Source organism: Ursus maritimus, unplaced genomic scaffold (assembly GCF_017311325.1).
Source record: "Ursus maritimus isolate PB19 unplaced genomic scaffold, ASM1731132v1 scaffold_9, whole genome shotgun sequence".
Taxonomy (NCBI): Eukaryota; Metazoa; Chordata; class Mammalia; order Carnivora; family Ursidae; genus Ursus; species Ursus maritimus.
This window is the reverse complement of record NW_024427107.1, coordinates 3,941,661-3,948,814: the sequence shown is the minus strand read 5'-3', so window position 1 is coordinate 3,948,814 and position 7,154 is coordinate 3,941,661. Positions and strand designations below refer to the sequence as shown.

Here is a 7,154-nt window from a genome sequence, read left to right as displayed (position 1 = left end):
CAGATTTAATTTTAGTTATCCTCAGGCTTCAGGACATCTATAACTTCCTCAAGAATTCACTCCTGGCTCCCAAAATTTGGGTATGATAGGTGAACTCCAATATACCCCTTTATAGAATTTAAGAAAAAAAAATTTTTTAAACCATTATTAAGAAGATTTTATTTATTTATTTGTCAGAGAAAGAAAGAGAGTGCACAAGCAGGGAGAGCAGCAGGCAGAGGGAGAAGCAGGCTCCCTGCTGAGCAAGGAGTGGGACTCAGGACTGGATCCCAGGACCTCGGGATCATGACCTGAACCAAAGGCAGTTGCTTAACCGAGTGAGCCACCCAGCATCTCAATTAAAAAATTCTTTAATAGAGTAGTAATTGACAGATTTTCTTATTATTCTTTTCCAGTTTTGATTGGTTATCTTTTTTAAACAAATGGAGCCTATTTATTGACTATTACCAACTACTGTTAAATACATGATCTTACAACTTATGCTCAAGTTAAAATGTCAGAACCAAACACCAACATTTTCAACACTTTTAAAGAATATTATATAATGACACATTAAGATGTAGATTCTTTTGGCCTATAATTCTTTAAAAAATTATAATAGGGGACACCTGGGTGGCTCAGACAATTAAGCATCTGCCTTTGGCTCAGGTCATGATCCTAGGGTCCTGGGATCAAATCCCACATCAGGCTCCTTGTTCAGCAGAAGCCTGCTTCTCCATCTGCCTGCTGCTCCCCCTGTTTGTGCACTCTCTCTTTCTGTCTAATAAATAAATAAAATCTTTAAAAAATGATAATAGTAAAAATAATGCAAAATTTTCAGTGTGAGATTATGATTAAAGTACATTTTACAAAGATGTGGTACAAAAGGGCAATACTCCCATTCTAGATCCTGGATTCCATCTCTTCAGAAAAGATTAATCATTTTTAGAGTCAAACATTAAAATTTACAAATAAAGGCAGCTCAATACTATCACTGAGAAGTATATCTATTAACATAAATTTCAGGCCACAATTTTGAAGATCTGAAGTATTGAATTGGTTTAATGAAGTAGTTAGTAGGAACTTTTGAAAATTTTATTGCTTTGCCACTTTTTGGGGGTATATACATTTTTCAGGGTACCACTGAATTTTTTTAGTTTTTTATAAATTTTTTCTTTTGGTGTTCCAATTCCCTATGGTTCTATTTTGATATTTCCTGAAGACATCATTCACTATACCAAAAAGTTATTTTATTGCACTATATATCCTTGTCTGCAGAAGCATCACTCTGTCATTGATACAAACTGAAATTTTACTGATTATTATTTGTGCCTTTTCATTTAGATCCTGGAAATCTGGCTCTGGTAGCTCAATCTTTTATACTCTTTTATATCATCAGCTGCCATACCAAGAAGGGACTTTGTCAAGTTGACTTCTAGACTTAATTTCTCTAAAATTTTCAAAAATGATGTCTTGCATAAGGCCAGAGTTCTCTTTGTCAACCTAATGAAAGCCACTCGCAGTTGTCTTAACTTCAGACAAATTTACTTTTTCTAAGCTTACCAGCTTATTATAAAGAATATAACTCAGGAAAAGCCAGATGGAAAAATGTATATGTGGAGGGCAGGAACAGGGAGCTTCCATGCCCTCTCTGTGTACACCACTCTCCCAGTGTTTCAATGTACTTACCAACCCAGAGGTTCTGGTTATCTTTTCCTGGAAGGAGACAGAAAGATAGAAAGAAAGAGAATTAAAGAGATGTAGCTAAAGTTGCACTGAGAAGAAAGCGATAGTCTTTTTTTTTTTTAAGAGAAAGATAAGGGGTGGTGGGGAGAGGGAGAGAGAGAATCTTAGGTGGGCCCCATGCTGGGCATAGAGCCCAATGTGGGGCTCAATCTCACAACCCTAAAATCATGACCAGAACCGAAATTGAGTCAGATGCTTAACTAACTGAGCCATCCAGGCACCCAAGAAATTGAGTCATTTTCTTTTTTAAAGATTTATTTATTTATGAGAGAGAAAGAGAGAGAGAGAGAATATGAGTGGGAAGGGCAGGTGGAAAGGGAGAAAAAGTCTCAACCAGACTCTGCACTGAGCATGGAACCTGATGGGGGCTTGATCTCATGACCATGAGATCATGACCTGAGCTGAAACCAAGAGTCAGACAATCAACCAACGGTGTCACCCAGGCACCCCAAAATTGATAGTCTTAAAAGTATACTACCATAAAGTGGGGATTAGATGAGAAATGGAAACCTGGTTCAATATTTGACAATTCCATTAGTGTAGCTCACCATATTAACAAACGAATTAAGGAAAATTGCATGATCATCTCAACAGATACAGAAGAAAAATTTGAAAAAAAATAATATCCATTTGTAATAAAAACTCTCAATACACTAGGATTAGAAGGGAGGTCTCTTACACTGAAAAGATAATCTACAAAAAAAAAGTACAGATAAAATAATATTCAGTTGTGCAAAGCTGAATACCCCCTCCTAAGATCAGAAATTGGCAATATATGCTCTCAACACTTCTTTCAGCATCATACCTGAATTCCAAGCCAGTGCCATAAGGCAAGACAAAAAATTACAGGTGAAAGATTTAAATAGCACAAATATAACTCTATTCACAAATGACATGATTATCTACATAGAATATCCCATGTAACCCATAAAAAATGTTTCTAAACTTATGAGTTTAACAAGTTGGCCAAATACAAGATAAATACACAAAAACTACTGCAAAAGTAATATACAACTAGAAATCTATTTTAAAGTGTCATTTACAAAAGCACCAAAAATACTTACACACTATATGCAGGATCTTTATTGTTTAGAGCTGTAAAACACTGTTGAAAGAACCCTAGGACAATTTAAGTAAGTGGAGCACTATATCATATTCATGAATTGAAAAACTAAATATTTTGTGGTTCCACGTTCTCTTCAAATCAATATATTGATTCAATTCAATCTTCATAAAAATCACAGCACCCCCCTTCAGTTACTGAGACATGAAAAAAAAATATGTGGAAATGCAGAAGAAATTAAAACAGTCAAAACAGTTTTGTGAAAGAACAAATTTGCCAAACAATACTGGGTTTCAAGACTCCTCTTAAGGCTACAGTAATCAAGACAGCTTAGTATTTTTAAAGAGATTGACACTTGTATAAGTAAAGCTTCATGGAGAGTCTAAAAAATGATCCAAACAATATATTCAACGAGTTTTTGGCAAAGGTGCAAAGAAAGGCAATTCAATGGAGAAATGGTCCTGGAACATTTGGACATTCATACACACACAAAAAAAATTCCTCCCTAGTACTTATTATCATATATATGTGTATATAAATACACACACACACACATACACATAGTTGAAAATAGATCATAGAACCAAATGCAAAGCAGAAAACTATACAATTTTGTTTAGGAAAAAGACATGAAAATCTATCTGTGATTCTAAGTTATACCAAGAGTTCAGATGTAACACCAAAATCACAGTCCATTAAAAAAGAAAAGTTGATAAACTCTCTTAATCAATTAAAACTTTTGATCTGTGACTGTGTTAAGAAAATGATTAAAAATAAGCCACACATAGGGTGCCTGTGTGGCTCGGTCGGTTGAGCAACCAACTCTTGATTTTGGTTCAGGTCATGATCCCAGGGTCCTGTGGTTGAACCCTGTGTTAGGCTCCATACTCAGTGAGAAGTCTGCTGGAGATTCTCCCCCTCCCAATCCCTCTGCTCTCGTGTGCACTCTCTCTCTCTCAAATAAATAAATCTTAAAATAAATAAGCCACACACTATGGAAAAAATTTGCAAGTCATATATCTGACAAAGAATGTGTTTCCAACATAGGTAAATAATTCTCTCAACAATAAGAAAACAAATAATGCAACCAAAAACAGGGTAAAAGACTTAAGAACATTATAAAGAAATATAACAGGGCAAATAAACACATGAAGGGATGCTCAACATCATTGGTCATTAGGGAAATGCAAATTGAAACCACATTCAGATAGCACTACACAAATAATTATACCAAGTACTGGTGACACTGAGGAGCAAATGAAACATACACACATTACCGAACGAATGAAAATTGGCAGTGTCATGAAATTGAAAATACTTGGTGATTTCCTATAAAGTTAAACAATGATATAACAGAAATATTGCTTCAGTTTGATCAAGAGAAGTAAAAAATTATGTTTACACAAAATCCTCTATTTAATGTTCATAACAGCTAAGTTCATAACTGTCAAAAGTCTGGAAACAATTCATGCATCCTTCAAGTGTTAAATGGAAAAACAAACTGTGGTACATCCATGGAATATTCCCCACCAATGAAAATGAAAACCAATATTGATACATGAAGCAACATGGATGAATATCAAGTGCATTATGCCACGTGAAAGATACAAGACTCAAAGAGTCTTTACATATGTTCACTAATGTGACATTCTGGGAAATGCAAAATTGTGGATGAACAACAGATCAGTGGTTGCCAGGGGTCATGTGTAGCTGAGGGTTTGACTAAAATGGTAGGTAAGCTTGGTGGAGAGTTTTGGGGTGATGAAACCACTTGGTATATTGACTGTGTGTGTCTGGATTCTTTCTAATATATATTTTGTTTGTTTTTAAAGTTTGCCTTTTATTCAAAAATTTAAATTTATTGGCAAAAAGTTGTTTTAATATCCAGTCATTTCCCCTTTAATACAGTAGTAGTTATAGCATCATTTCCTTGATATTGGTAACAGGCGCCTTCCCTCTTGGTTTCACTTTCAAAGACCCAATTCCTGACTTTGTTAACTTTCTGCACTGGGTGTTAGGGTTTTTTTCTGTTTATTATATATTTATGTTTTATTTAGAAATAATTTATATGCACTGAAATTCATAGATCTTAACTATACACTAATGAAATTTGTCAGATGAATATACAAGTTCCCACATCCTAATCAAAATATAAAATATTTTATTACCTCCAGAAATATCCTCATGTCCTATCACAAATTATGTCACCTCTCAGACACAGTCACTATTCTGATTTCAGTCACTTTGGTGAAATCTTGCCCAGTTTTGAATTTAATATAAATGGAATTATACAACATGTTCTCTTTTTTATGTCTATATTATTTTGATCACTCATGCCTCTGATATTCATACATGTTGTGTCATATATTCACATTAATATTTTTATTGTTGAGTGATATTATATTGTGTGAATATACAATCACATGCTCATCCATTCACCTGTCTATGGGAATTTCAGTTGCTTTTAGTTTTTGGCTATTATAATTACAGTCGCTATGTCGTTCTTGAAGAAAGGTCCCCCCTCCCTTTACTAAATACAAGTAGCAGAAATGTGGGCAATATGCAAATGTGTATTTGGATTTATAAGAAGTGCCAAGCTGTTTCTGAAGTGGATGTAATATTTTAGACTATCATTAACATTGTATGAAAATACCTGTTCCATAGCCTAGCTAATATACAGTATTGTAGGTCCTTTTAATGTTAAATTCTTTAATGGGTATGAAGTCATATGTGTGCTTTTAATTTATATTAGCCAGATAACTAATGATGTTGGGCTATTTCATGTACTTATTGATCATTTTCTTATATTCTTTGTGAAGATTTGTTCAATCTATTGCCCATATTTAAGTGATTTATCTATTGTTGTTTTGTCACAATTTTTTGTGTGAATATTCATTGATTGAGAAAATTCTTCTTTGGACTTATAAAATAACATAAAAAATGCCCTCTTCTTTTTTTCAGAGTTTATAAAAATTTGATATTATTTTATGTAAATTCTTGGTAGAATTTAGAAGTGAAGATATTTGACCACAAATTTTAATTACAAATTCAATTTCTTTTATGGATTTTTTTTAATGTTATCACCTGTCAGTTTTGTTTTTTTATTTTGTCATGTGTTGGTTTCAGTAAGTTGTGTCTTTCAAGGTACATGTCCATGTCAGTTAAGCTGTAGGATATTGACAAAATTTTCAAACAATTCCCTTCTTATTTTTTAATGTCTGTAAGATCTTTCATGAAATTCTCTCCTTCATTTCTGGTATTCTTCACTTATGTTTCCCTTCTATTTTTTTTTTTTTTTTGGTGATTTGTCTTGGTTATGGGATTTTATAATTTGTAATTTTTTTCATGTAACTTACTTTTAACTTTATTGATTTTTTCCTGTTATTTGGCTGTATTTTATGTCACTGACATTTGTTATTATCTTATTACTTACTTTAAATTTAATTTGATCTTTACTTTTAAACTAGCTTAATAAGTTAGAAGGTTAAATATCTAATTTAAAATCATCCTTAAAAAATAAAAACGTTTATTTTTCTAATATAAATATCAACATCCTTAAGTTTCCCTCTGATGTTTACTTTAGTTATATTCCATAATTTTTATAAAATCAATTTATTTTTATTTTTTTATTATGATATGTTGGTCACCATACAGTGCATCATTAGTTTTTGATGTAGTGTTCCATGATTCATTGTTTGTGTGTAACACCCATTGTTCCATGCAATATGTGCCCTCCTTAATACCCTTCACAGGGCTAGCCCATCCCCCCCACCCCCTCCCCTCTAAAATCCTCAGTTTGTTTCCCAGAGTCCATAGTCTCTTGTGGTTCATCTCTCCCTCTGGTTACCCTCCTTCATTTTTCCCTTCCTTCTCCTTACAATCTCCCTGTTATTCCTTATGTTCCACAAATGAATGAAACCATATAATTGTCTTTCTCTGCTTGACTTACTTCACTTAGCATAATTTTTAAAGCAGTTTTAAGTGTACAGAAAAACTGATTGGAAAATACAGAGAGTTCCCATGTACCTTCCTTCCTAACTACGTACATGGTTTCCACTCTTATTTATATCTTGTATTAGTGTGGTACATTTGCTGCAAATGATGAACCACTATTGACATAATATTATTAACTAAAGTCCATAGTTTATATTAGTTTATATCATATTCTTTGTGTTGTACATTCTATGGTTTTTGGAATATGAATAATGGTATATGTCCATTTGTACCATACAGATTAGTTTCACTGCCCTAAAAATCCCCTGTACTCCACTGAGTCCCCTTCCTTCCTCATCCCAAGCCCCTGGCAACCACTGAATTTTTTGCTATCTCCATAGCTTAGCCTTTTCTGAAAGGTCATATTGTCGGA

The 7,154-nt window shown here is 33.4% G+C and overlaps 1 pseudogene; it reads right to left on the bottom strand.

The window, feature by feature from the left end:
- Positions 1 to 1,001: 1,001 nt before the first annotated feature.
- Positions 1,002 to 4,974, bottom strand: LOC121101726 (annotated as a pseudogene).
- Positions 4,975 to 7,154: the final 2,180 nt, after the last annotated feature.